At 35.0% G+C, this 14,577-nt stretch overlaps 1 protein-coding gene across 1 annotated transcript in view; it reads right to left on the minus strand.

The window, feature by feature from the left end:
• LOC132202408 (transcription factor AP-2-epsilon) overlaps positions 1 to 14,577 on the minus strand; it is a 156,685-nt gene that overhangs the window by 92,451 nt on the left and 49,657 nt on the right. The window lies entirely within an intron of this gene.

The raw sequence follows: 14,577 nt of genomic DNA on the forward strand, positions 1-14,577 counted from the left end.
GAATAATTTTCACCCGCGTGCGTTCAACATTTCATTTCAAATGGGATAATAAAACGATCGGCCGTTGATTTAATTTGGGAAATGGACAAATGTGTATAATCTCGTGACTTTATCGCCATTACCCACCGGCTTAATTCGTTTGAGCATCTCTGGCCGCGAAGCCTAGCTTATTTCCAAAAGGGGGACGAAACTCCTCAAAATTACATCCCGCGAGATTTTGTGTGATTGCCGTGCGCGAGTTGCGTCTAATGATACGTCTGATGCGCGCACCGCGGAATATTATTAGATTTGAGAGCATGTTGCTGTGATACGAGACCCTTTCGTAAAATAAAGTAATTGCGTGCGGTTTCACTAGATCTCTCTCTGTGAAAGGGTCACCATCAAATTATTATATTGTTCTAATACCGGCGGCTGCAATCTCTTTAGCGATAAACACGCGTTTTGGCTTCTTGTCTCCTCACGGGAAACCTCAAAACCTTCCTGGAATCTGGCGCCTTTTGTGTGTGGGAAAGGTAGAAATAGCATGGAATTGCTTTCAACAAAATTAGGGATGTTATATATAATTCCAACAAAAGCGAGGAAATTTCTTTGTAAAAAATTAGTTTTGCTGGAGATAATTTCAATTAAAACTTAAAAATAGTTTCAACGGCTTAATTTATATTCCGAAGCTGACATCAGCTGAAATGAAACTAAATAATTATCTTAATTATTATAAAATAATTTTTTAAATGCAAGTTAAATGTCTATCGATGAGATTTGATAAAAATTGAATTTTATGCCTCTTTTTGGTTTGTTAAGAGTTTGATATTTCATCACTTTTTCAAAAACCCATTTAGATTTTCTTGTATTTCATTTTTTAAATTATTACTTGCTCTTAAGCAATTAAAAATATTTAGCTCTTTACATTCACAATCATGAAAAACTATAAAATTTATTATTCTATATTAATAAAACTGTTTCATATTTTAACTTTTACTTTTAAGGGATAGCAGAGCAGTCCCCTAATTACATAATACCTTAGCTTAATACTTGATTAAACCCTCTTGTTTTCGTTGGAAAACAAATTTCAGGAATGCGTGTGTGTCGCCTGGAGAGAGTTTGGAACCGTGTTTCGGTCTGTCTCACTCTCTCGCGCCCTAAACAAACACACGCGTTTCATAAGCCGAGAGCGTCGATTACGCAATTACACGGCGGCGGTTTGATTTCCAAAAGTGTTATTTACCAGCAGCAAATAAGCAAATGCAATTATAATTATTGAACGTGTGTGTACCAAGCTGCATGAAACACAAATACTCTATGTGCATTAGGACGTACACACAGCAGCTCTCTAGGCTGCACAAACAGCTCTCGCGTGTGTATGTTGTTGGGTCTGCAAGCAGCTCACACAGGGAACCATAATACACACCAAACAAGCAAGCAAGGTCTTTGCTTTGTGCACGCCCGTAATCAGCTCTCTCGCGAATATTAATAATAACGTGTTGCTTTGTACGGTGTGTGTTTGTGTGCTGCGGGATGGGATGGATAACGCTCTGTGCTCTCTGCTCCAAGTGTTAATATGATAATCCAGCTAATTGTTGGCAAAACTCGCGCCGCTCCGTGTCTGCTGTCGAGCAAAAGCACGGCAAAGCCTCGCTCGCTCTCACACACAGAGAGCAGCAAAGGCCAATTATTTTCCATTGTGTGTAATTTACGGGCAAAGCACGCCCGCCACTAATTTGTCACGTGATAATCACGTTTCCAGTACACATCGGAAATTTGATTTGTGATGTCAAAAATTTATTATGATAATTAGGAATGATCGGTCAAGCGGATGAATTAAATACGTTTCATAGATTAATTTAAAGCATCTTCGTGTGGCAAACGATTTTAAAATTATTAAAAAGTTGTACATTTAACTAAAAAACTGCATGATTGTGTAAATAACTAAAAATCTTTTAATTTTTTTTTTCTTGAATGCCTCATTGTCAGTAATAGAGAAAGGTATATTATAAACTGCAATTAATATTGTTTAATTTTGAATTAAATGTCAAATTTTGTGTTAAAAATTGTTTTTTTGGAAGAAATGTTAATTACAGTAATTTTTCACAGAAAATTGTCAATTTGAGTGCAAAATAATTTTTGAAAAAATATTTTTTTGTACAAAATTTTGTCAAAATGTTTTCACAGCTCATGAATTATGGCTGCAGCCCGCAGCCGAAACATATAGAGCAGGATATTGTTTTTTCTTAAACAATAAAAACTCACAAAAACCCATCGAGGAGAAGCCGAATTTAAATTCAAATCAACATGCAATTAATACATTAAAAGTTGCATTTAATTGAAGCCTAAGTGAGAGCAACAATGAAAATATTTATCTATAGAACACATTCATAATGTCAAAAATGTTGGCCCCCAGACTTTTATAAACTATACTAATAATCACTGTTTTAATGTTTGAAGTTTTGCACGTTTTGTTTGGTTTGTTAAAATTAATATTTTTACAAATTTATTTTAAATAGAATGAAATATAAAATTGATAATATTATTAAATATATAAAAAATGTTACTGTAAAAAGAAATTAATGCAGAATAAATTTTTTTTAAATAAAATAAATGTATAATTTATTTTAAATTGTTGTATATTTTATACTAAATTTAAATACATTACCGAAATGTTTTTATTACAATCTGAACACAATAAAATTCTGATTTAACGGGACCTTCCTTGGCTTATTATTAACAAAATGCAAATCGTGAAAGGGCAAATTGTGACCATCAAAATCACTTGATGCGTGTCATTGGCATCATGGCTCATTTCTAGCAATAAATCTGCTTCAATAAAAACACAAACGCATCCAAGTCAACCGTATTTCACAATTTTCTAAGAAATTCGCCCACAAAATGCAGGCTATAAATAATCAAAATTGTATAATTACGTTTGCTGGTTTAAATTTATGGTGACTCATAAATTACAAATAATTACAATGAAGTTGCACTTCATAACACATCATTTTTCCCTTTTTTGTGCTTCATAGTGAATTAAACTACTTTCCTGGTTTGAAAAGTGAACTACGTGGAAGTTCAAAAGTGCAGCAGGCTGGCGTTGCAATTAATGAGCTTTTCCTATTAATCGTTAGTATACTTGCTTGGGTATTGAAGGCGATTTTATAAATATGCCCATCAGCGTTCAGGAAGCCGCGCATAAATTCCATTACTCGATGTTCTCGACTATTCATTTAACCCTTGAATATTTATAAATTAAAATAATACACCTGCATCAAAAATTTTGTCCGCAGCAAAAATTTCAATTTTAAAATTCCAACACGCGAAACACGAATCAGTATGCTCGCAGGCTGTGATTGCAAATCACACAAGGAAATTCGTGATTTGATTGCGTGGAGGAATTGATGAAATCTGAAAAATTTCCGCTTCCTCGCCTGCACGGCCCTTTCCCTTCAAAACGCACGCGGCCGAATGTAAATCAGGTTGGCGTGGCTCGGCACAAAGGTGGTGATTTTGAGCAGTGCGTTTTCATTCTCTTGTCAAGCCGTGGCCCTTTTCTCTCTCCTTTTTATTTTAATAAGCTCGCGAGAGAGTCAACAGGTGGTGCGTAATTGCCCTCAGTTATAACTCATCCCCCTCACCCTGATATTTAGATTTGACAGGTCAATTTGCTGCGCGCATGATGAATTTCATTTAAGGTGCATATGCATATTTTAATAATGGTCGAGCAAAATAATTGCAGGCCCCCCTATAATGTTTATTCAAACCGAGTTTACTAAGAGAGGTGATAATAAAAATTGATAATAAAAGAGCTTATGCAAAATGGCAAGACATTAACAAATGCAATTTTCACTTTTCTCATTTTATAAATAGCTGTTTTAATTTGTTACTTATTCTTGATTATGTTTTTTTTTCTATTATATTTAAAGGTTTGAGCAACTTTCTCAGTCTCAAAAAACTATAAATTACTATTTTCACACCATTGAATTTCTCCCTTCTATACTTGAAATTAATTTGTATTGATGATAATGTACAATTTATGAATATTTGGTAATTTGGAATGCATTGAATAATAAAAAAATCTGTTTGCAGTGATACATTAATCGTTCGAATTCACATCTGAAGACAAAATTGACCAGAATTCCTTTATACATTTCTGGCAATAGCATCTGAATTAAAATCGCAATAAAAATCAGTGACAACGTAAAACATAAATTCAAATTTTAAATTATATGTAATAAAAAAATTATAAAAATCACTTAAATATATATAAATGAAACTTTAAATATTGTTTATTATTATCTAGGATAATGCCATAAATTTGTATTAATTTTAAATTATTAAAAGTTTTAAATTTAATTAATTTCTGGTGCAAAAACTGTAGGCTATTTAGATAAATAGGCATATTTCTTCAAAATTTCACACCAATCGATCTTTGATACATGGGAATTAAAGCAAAAAATGTTGCAACAAAAGGTGCAAATTGAATTTCATGTTAGCCAACATCGGCGCCAGCCACAAAAACCCCTTCTACCCTTTTGTACTGCTGGAATTGTATATAATTGATCACCGTCGCCAGTGCGCTGATGCTGAGGCGAATTCCCAGCCGATCCGTCGATAAAGAGAGAATCAATTTGGCATTAAAAGTTGGAAATTGGCCGTTTCGCATTTGAGGCGTCTACAGCTCTGCGCTGTCAAATTATCATTTTCATTTTCAAAGGGCGCCATAAAGTTCAAACACAGCCCTCTGCCGCAGACGGAGGCTAATTATAAATTTACAGGTCTCACTTGCCACTTGATATATATAATGCATAAAAGAGCACAAAGGAAAAAGGCGCGCACCATATATTAATTTCATACGAAATATTAATTCCCGAAAGAAAAGTTTTCGGTCGGGGCTTTTCACAGAGAGAGAGACGCCGGCAATTAGCTGAACGTTTCCCATCGTAAATCGGATCAAAAGTCGGATGGGATAATTTGTATGTTACAGAAAAACACGGTGTTTTCCTTCTTTCTTTCTTCCTCTCCGAAAGGTCATAATCCCCGAGACAGGACGTTTTTTTTCCTTTCGGACGCGCAGGTAGAGATACTTTTGCGGGTCGGCTCCAATAAAACACACACAAGTCTAATGAAATGAAAAGAGGCGCCGAGAGAAGTGAAACGCACACCCCCTCAGCCCAACGTTTTCCCACAAAACACGACGATTTCGCCTGTATATAATTATCATCTTGAGCGTAATCCCTATCATTGCTGCACCGCGCGAGTTGCTTTTCCACCCGGCCGGGGAATAAATCACCGAGTGCCTTTTTAATGCGCCCGCGCTCATAATCTTATTATAATGCGATAATAATAACCCGGCGCAAGCACCTTTTAAACACAGCCCGAGACAGTTAAGAAAGAGTTTGAACCCTTCTTCCTGGGAAGAAATTTCGGGAGACGCGGCGCCGATTTTATTATTTTGTCTTTTTTATCATGTTAAAATAAAAGAATAAGAAGTTTCGGCGTTTTTATTCGGGCGCACAGAAAACTTTTTGTTTAACTTTTTATTATTTTATAATGTATATATCCCGAGCTCTTTTCGCTTTTCTACACAAAATTTATATGTATATATTCGGTGGCTGCCGAGCGCACAAAAAGTTTTCTTTTCTCGGCGGGCGCGCGCGAGGGAGAAGCCGCGCCGAGAGAGAGAAAACTTCATTACCTCGTTTTCAGAGAGTGAGCGAGGCAGTGGAGGAAAATAATTGTGTGTATACTTCAGGGAGGCTCCCTTTCTTGCACTGCTTTGCTTGTTTATTAAAAACTTTTCCTCGCGCGCCAACCCTGCTTAAATGCAATCTTTCAATTGGAATAAACGCCGGCAATCTTCACCCGCCAAGCTCCCAGCGACGGAAAAAATTGCAAAAATTCTTTTACGTAGAAAGTTAAATTTCTGCTATTGCATATATCAGTAGAGGTATTACGCTTGCATAAGCAGGATTAATTATTAAAGAGTTAAGTAATTATAATATAATTTATATAATCAAACTCAATATTAATTGTGATTAGGAAAATATATAATGAAAAGATTGCTTTTCCCAGACATAAAACTTCTTGTTCAATAAGGTGTTTGTTCTGGTACACAATGTGCTCGACATTTATTTTATTTAAATAAAAATGTATAAATTTTAATAATAAATCGGAAAAATAATAAATAATAATAATATCTGTAAATCATTTAAGTCTAAAAAAATTTTGACAAAAAACATAAAAATTATTATATTGAGGTTATTTAATTTAAATTTTTTAATAAGATTAAACTTATTGTCGTTTATTTGTCCAAATTGTTACATCACATTGTTTAACATACAAATTGTTGAAAACATTTATTTGGAAAAAAACAGAAATTGTTGGACAAAACGGCACCACCACTAGCAAAAATCTTGCTAAAACTTCCGAGGCCAAAAAGACCCCATCCGCCGCAGGGAGAATTTTTATAAAATTCAATTCTTTTATGTAGATGAAAACTTTCAAAACTGCTAGTTTCTTTTCTAATTACGGACTTCTTCATTTGAGATAGAAAATTATATAAAAATGATAAAAAAAGGTACTTACCATGGTGCAAGGTGAATACAAAAGGAAGCAAACAACGGAAAAGCGAAACGAAACGTCGCGAGTGTGTGTCTTTGGCAGGCGAAATTGAAAATCGCCGACGGAAGTTGTGTGAAGGGTGCGCGCACAAACGAACGAAAAACAAACTAGTTCACAAGTGAGAGAGCGGCATATTAGCAGGCGTGCATGCAAATGTATGCAGCGAGGGTGGTGTGCAGTGCGGGGCAGCAGATCTTCTCGCGTAAGTAGCCACGTGCATGCAACAATGAGCAGGGCTCGCAGTGATATGATTTTGCCTGCAGTCTTTGCCGAGCGATTCTGGCTGGCTGCCGACGCTGCTATCACTTGGTTGGCTGGTAGCCTCGAGCTCAGACCGACTCAACCTCTGGCGGAGGGGAACCAGTATTATACACACACACACACTCCCAATAAAAGTTTCCCCTCTCCACTGAAAACTTGAGCTATGATATATACTCGCTTGTACGAACTATTAAATTTGGCTCCGGGAAATCTGAAATCTCTACCACTTGCATACTATGACGGCAAAAGAAAATGAAAAAATAAAAATAAACTAAACTTTGGTTGAATATGAAATTCAAAATTTAAGATAAATGCAAAAAAAAGCGCAGAAAGAAGTTAACTATTTTAAAATTTTTAATAAATTTTGGCTAGCAAAATTATTATTAATTATATTTAATTTTTCATTCATCTTCATGTGGACCAACATCAAAGTTCTGAAGAAATTATTACCATGAAAGCGAAAGACTGCATTAGTTTAATTTTGGCTCTTAAGATGATTCTAATGTGGTGCAATGATTAAAAATATAGTAAAAACAAAAATTCAAAAGTATATAAATTGAAATTAAGACTATTAAAAGATGGTGATTTGAATTTAATATCGGCTTTTCCTCGATGGGTTTTTGTGAGTTGTTTATTGTTTCAGAAAAACAATAAACAACTCACAAAAACCCTTCGAGGAAAAGCCGATTTTAAATTCAAATCACCATGAATCAACCCTCGATCGTGAAATTCTACCAAAAAACTATTAAAAGATTTTAAGATCAGACATTACACTAACAAATAATTTGATTCAAGAATTTTGATGAATTTAGTCACAAAATCTCTGTTGTATCAATAAGCTGACAAGCATGTTCTGCTAAATAGATTATCCTCAGGCTGAATTCAAGCTGTCAATCTTTTCAAAAGAACTTTGTGCATTCGCTCAACAATGCTGGGACAACGTAACTATGCAGTTGCGCAAACACAATCACGATCACTCTCTCGAAATGCGGGTGGTTCTTTTTAAACACAGCTCAATTGTAAATACAGAGGTTTTTTTACAATTTTTTTAGTTTCAATAGTTTTTTACTGTAAAAAGCTCAGGTTTGTCTAAATGACAGCAAATAAGAGAAGCTTATCAATATTTACAAACAATACAAACATTCCCTCAGGGCCACCCAAAGATTTTTTGATCAAAGAAAATTTCTTTTCAAATTCAGAAATAATTGCCGTTTTATAAAAAAAATTAATAAATTTTAAAAATTACAAAAAAAGGGGATGAATTTAAAAAAAAAATATTAAAACCCACCGAGTTAAAAGAATATGAAAAAAGAAAAAGAAAATTGACCTCAAAAAGGCTTTCTTTTGTCCATTCTTATATTAATATGGAGGAAATTGTGGAAAAATCAAAAATAACATTTGGAATTTGTAAAAACAAAAACACAAATTTTCGATTTTCACTAAATATATTTCCGCAGAGCAATAAGCCAACCCAAATATTTGTCTGGCAAATTCGCAATAATCTACCGCAATTAATTTTTTAATTTAAATCTTAATATAAATTAAACTCAGAGATTAAGCACAACTTTGGAGTTTTTTGTAAAAAAAAAAAATGAGCAAAAACAGTGTGGAAAGAAAGCATTGAATCAAAGCAAGGTTCATGATGGGTGTCTGCATTACACGCGGAAAGTGGTGGTGCGCCGCCGTGGGCAAGACGAGCGAGCAAGCCGGGGAGTTTTAAGCGTGCCAGGCCCGCGGCTCCGCTTCGTGAGCTCGTCTCGTGCCGCCGGCGATGCGTCCAGCTCGCGGCGCATTCACGATCCACACTAATTACGCTCGCACACACACACCTCGCTGATAATATTCACACAGCTTTCAATTATCTCCCACTCTCTCTCGCCAGATTAATCTCGTGCCACGAAAATCCGCCCTCTTTTTTCCATTTGCAAAAAGCGGTTGCTCCTTTTCAATGGTGTGGGTAAACAATACCCCGGAGACACTCGGATTTTGTCGCTCTCCCGACCTTGCGCAAATTAAAACGTGTTACTTGTCAACCGCGCGGCTCTGTGCAAATTTCTCCGGGGCGAATCCGCGAAACTCTCTGTTCTGCGGTTGAAAATAAAACTAAACTCATGCATGAGTCAGTCAGCGAGATGAAGATAATATTGGAATAAAACTTAATTTGATGACAGAGTCAGCGAGAAATATTACTTTAAAAATTTAAAAACCTCGTAGTAAATCAACTTCACGTGAGAGATAATTTGTTTGCAATTTCAGCTATGCAGTCTGGTTTTTTCTGCGGTTTCCATCAGAAATTCCAGGCGACTGCCGACATTGTTCCCATTCATATAGCCGCTCACGTTCCTCATCCTGCAAATTCCTAACAACGAAACCCATCTTATGCTCCTTTCTCCCCCGGCCCAGTGGGTCTCAAAGTCATCTTGTTATCAGCCCCAAAATGGGGATGATCTGAGTTATTGGCCCTTGCGATTTCGTAGGCCTGTCTATGCCACCGCTGGGCCTTTTTCATGAAATAACAATTAAAAAAAATTAATTAACTAAAAAGCCACAGCCAAAATTTTTGTTTATAGCGTTGATATTTTTTAAGTATCGAACATATGAATTTATTAATTTTTCATTTTTTTGATATTTCAATATTATTATTTTTTAACTAGTTTTTTAAGAAAAATTAGAAAAAATATTTTTATCAAAGTTAAGTTTAATCACATATTTATTTTTCACATAACAAATGACGTTTCATATTAAAATCACGTTAGATTTATGGAGGCATAATAAGGAAAATTAATACATCCTCCTTTATAATTTTTTCTGAGATTTTGCGGTTCATAATGAAGTTTATTACAAACTTATGAATCAACCCGATTTCACCCAAAAATATTTACAGCATGTTTCCTTTCCGTATCTAAATAGTTAATGATCTGCAGGCAGGTAATTTTTCAACACCAGGCCCCTTCGACATACAAAACGCGCCGCCACCTTCCAGGAAATTTTTATGCAAGATCCTAGAAATATCGGCGCTTCTTCCTCTGCTCTCGGTTTTTTATGCATTTTGTTGCCGTTTCGGATCCTTATTTCGTTCGGACAGGGCGCGAGAGTTGTTAAGCGATTGCTTGACTCATGATATAATAGTATTCAAGCGAGGTGTGTTTTCAGTCATGATCACATAATACAGCCGCGAGAGAGAGTCTATAACTTTTCAAGCAGCATAAACGCGGCACCTCACCTTGAACTATCCGGTAATCGTGACCCGAACCGTGCGGCTCATTCATCACTTTGTAATTTAAAAAACAATTAAAGAAAGAGATTTCCTCTCTCAGTCAGTGACGAGCAGTTTGAAATGCGTCACAAAAGAGGATAATAAACGTAAAATTATCTGAAAAATTATTTCAACGTCTCAAATTTTTACATTTCTTTAACACCAAAGCAATTTTTCTCATTAGAAGGCGTTTTCTGAGAAAAATCCAAACAAAACAATTTTCCTTTTTTTCTGCGCTCAGGTGTAAAATTATAAATTTTTTGCTGCACTGCACAAAGGAAATTTTTGGGTATAAAAACCATACAATCTTGGTTAGAAAAAAATGGGAAACGCGAGCGAGGCTCACTTATTTGTGGCCGTGCCGCCGATTGCGTGCCCGATACTCACTCGGCACATCGCATGTCTCATGCATCGTGAATTCCTCCAAAGCAACCCTCTCCCACACAACACTTGCCTTGTTCCTGCTCCACGGCTCATCTCTCCGCCAGCTCGGCCAGCAGACAATTAGCGTCGTAAATTTTATGACGAAATTTTCCTCTCTGCTTTGCCACTGCAGCGAGAGATCCTCCATTTTTATTATCGAGGGCAATCAATCGCTTTGGAAACGATGCTCCGACGCTACAGAAAGAGGAAACTTTTTAGTTCTGACTACCGGTTTTGCTTAAAATTTATGATCCGCGATGGCGGTTTTGGTTTCAGCTCTGAGAGTTTGAATTTGTGAAATCCTCAAGCTTAACGAAGTGCATTCAACGTATGAAATATTTGGTGTTATGCAGCTCTCAACCGCGATTTAAAATAATAAAAAATTGCAAATAAAAGATAGTTATTTTTATTTAAAAATTACAAAAAAATACAGCTTCTTCTTGTAATTTTAATATATATATATATATATATATATATATATATATATATATATATATATATATATATATATATATATATATATATATCATATCGATCAAAATTAGCTTCAAAATTAAGTGAAGGAGCCACCTCAACACATGATTTAAGGCAACGCAAGCTGAGATTTTTTGTTTCGCTCTTTTTTTATCCGCAGATTTTTTATTTTATTATAAATTGGGGATTCAATCAGAGCAAAGCTCGAAGCGCTTTAAAATCTAGAAAATAAGCTTTAAAATGAAGTGAAGCAGCCGCCTTAACACATGATTTAACGCCGCGCGAGCTGAGTTATTTTTTCTTAGTTTGGCACTTTGGCTCTTTTTTCCGCAGATATTTCTTGATTTTATTAAAAATTGCTAATTCAGTCAGAGCTAAGCTCGAAGCACTTTAGAATCTAGAAAATTAGCTTTAAAATGAAGTGAAGCAGCCGCCTCAACACATGATTTAACGCCGCGCAAGCTGAGATTTTTTTTTTTTTTGCTTTTTTGCTCTTTTTTTTGCAGATATTTGATTTTATTATAAATTTAGGATTCATGCAGAGCAAAGCTCGAAGCGCTTTAAAATCTAGAAATTAAGCTTTAAAATGAAGTGAAGCAGCCGCCTCAACACATGATTTAACGCCGCGCAAGCTGAGATTTTTTTTTTTTTGCTTTTTTGCTCTTTTTTTTGCAGATATTTGATTTTATTATAAATTTAGGATTCATGCAGAGCAAAGCTCGAAGCGCTTTAAAATCTAGAAATTAAGCTTTAAAATGAAGTGAAGCAGCCGCCTCAACACATGATTTAACGCCGCGCAAGCTCAGTTAATTTTTTTATTTCGCTTTTTTACTCTTTTTTTTCCGCAGATATTTGATTTTATTATAAATTTAGGATTCATGCAGAGCAAAGCTCGAAGCGCTTTAAAATCTAGAAATTAAGCTTTAAAATGAAGTGAAGCAGCCGCCTCAACACATGATTTAACGCCGCGCAAGCTGAGATTTTTTTTTTTTTTTTGCTTTTTTGCTCTTTTTTTTGCAGATATTTGATTTTATTATAAATTGATGATTCATGCAGAGCAAAGCTCGAAGCGCTTTAAAATCTAGAAAATAAGCTTTAAAATGAAGTGAAGCAGCCGCCTCAACACATGATTTAACGCCGCGCAAGCTGAGTTAATTTTTTTATTTGGCTTTTTTACTCTTTTTTTTCCGCAGATATTTGATTTTATTATAAATTGATGATTCATGCAGAGCAAAGCTCGAAGCGCTTTAAAATCTAGAAAATAAGCTTTAAAATGAAGTGAAGCAGCCGCCTCAACACATGATTTAACGCCGCGCAAGCTGAGTTAATTTTTTTATTTGGCTTTTTTACTCTTTTTTTTCCGCAGATATTTGATTTTATTATAAATTGATGATTCATGCAGAGCTAAGCTCGAAGCACTTTAGAATCTAGAAAATTAGCTTTAAAATGAAGTGAAGCAGCCGCCTCAACACATGATTTAACGCCGCGCAAGCTGAGATTTTTTTTTTTTTGCTTTTTTGCTCTTTTTTTTGCAGATATTTGATTTTATTATAAATTTAGGATTCATGCAGAGCAAAGCTCGAAGCGCTTTAAAATCTAGAAATTAAGCTTTAAAATGAAGTGAAGCAGCCGCCTCAACACATGATTTAACGCCGCGCAAGCTGAGATTTTTTTTTTTTGCTTTTTTGCTCTTTTTTTTGCAGATATTTGATTTTATTATAAATTTAGGATTCATGCAGAGCAAAGCTCGAAGCGCTTTAAAATCTAGAAATTTAGCTTTAAAATGAAGTGAAGCAGCCGCCTCAACACATGATTTAACGCCGCGCAAGCTGAGTTAATTTTTTTATTTGGCTTTTTTACTCTTTTTTTTCCGCAGATATTTGATTTTATTATAAATTGATGATTCATGCAGAGCAAAGCTCGAAGCGCTTTAAAATCTAGAAATTAAGCTTTAAAATGAAGTGAAGCAGCCGCCTCAACACATGATTTAACGCCGCGCAAGCTGAGATTTTTTTTTTTTTGCTTTTTTGCTCTTTTTTTTGCAGATATTTGATTTTATTATAAATTTAGGATTCATGCAGAGCAAAGCTCGAAGCGCTTTAAAATCTAGAAATTAAGCTTTAAAATGAAGTGAAGCAGCCGCCTCAACACATGATTTAACGCCGCGCAAGCTGAGTTAATTTTTTTATTTCGCTTTACTACTCTTTTTTTTCCGCAGATATTTGATTTTATTATAAATTTAGGATTCATGCAGAGCAAAGCTCGAAGCGCTTTAAAATCTAGAAATTAAGCTTTAAAATGAAGTGAAGCAGCCGCCTCAACACATGATTTAACGCCGCGCAAGCTGAGTTAAATTTTTTTTTTTTTTTGCTTTTTACTCATTTTTTCCGCAGATATTTTGATTTTATTATAAATTGAGGATTCATGCAGAGCAAAGCTCGAAGCGCTTTAAAATCTAGAAAATAAGCTTTAAAATGAAGTGAAGCAGCCGCCTCAACACATGATTTAACGCCGCGCAAGCTGAGATTTTTTTTTTTTTTGCTTTTTTGCTCTTTTTTTTGCAGATATTTGATTTTATTATAAATTTAGGATTCATGCAGAGCAAAGCTCGAAGCGCTTTAAAATCTAGAAATTAAGCTTTAAAATGAAGTGAAGCAGCCGCCTCAACACATGATTTAACGCCGCGCAAGCTGAGTTAATTTTTTTATTTGGCTTTTTTACTCTTTTTTTTCCGCAGATATTTGATTTTATTATAAATTGAGGATTCATGCAGAGCAAAGCTCAAAGCGCTTTAAAATCTAGAAAATAAGCTTTAAAATGAAGTGAAGCAGCCGCCTCAACACATGATTTAACGCTACGCAAGCTGAGATTTTTTTTTTTTTGCTTTTTTGCTCTTTTTTTTGCAGATATTTGATTTTATTATAAATTTAGGATTCATGCAGAGCAAAGCTCGAAGCGCTTTAAAATCTAGAAATTAAGCTTTAAAATGAAGTGAAGCAGCCGCCTCAACACATGATTTAACGCCGCGCGAGCTGAGTTATTTTTTCTTAGTTTGGCACTTTGGCTCTTTTTTCCGCAGATATTTCTTGATTTTATTAAAAATTGCTAATTCAGTCAGAGCTAAGCTCGAAGCACTTTAGAATCTAGAAAATTAGCTTTAAAATGAAGTGAAGCAGCCGCCTCAACACATGATTTAACGCCGCGCAAGCTGAGTTAAATTTTTTTTTTTTTGCTTTTTACTCATTTTTTCCGCAGATATTTTGATTTTATTATAAATTGAGGATTCATGCAGAGCAAAGCTCGAAGCGCTTTAAAATCTAGAAAATAAGCTTTAAAATGAAGTGAAGCAGCCGCCTCAACACATGATTTAACGCTACGCAAGCTGAGATTTTTTTTTTTTTGCTTTTTTGCTCTTTTTTTTGCAGATATTTGATTTTATTATAAATTTAGGATTCATGCAGAGCAAAGCTCGAAGCGCTTTAAAATCTAGAAATTAAGCTTTAAAATGAAGTGAAGCAGCCGCCTCAACACATGATTTAACGCTACGCAAGCTG

This window comes from Neocloeon triangulifer, unplaced genomic scaffold (assembly GCF_031216515.1).
Source record: "Neocloeon triangulifer isolate White Clay Creek 2 clone unplaced genomic scaffold, ASM3121651v1 ptg000015l, whole genome shotgun sequence".
Classification (NCBI taxonomy): domain Eukaryota; kingdom Metazoa; phylum Arthropoda; class Insecta; order Ephemeroptera; family Baetidae; genus Neocloeon; species Neocloeon triangulifer.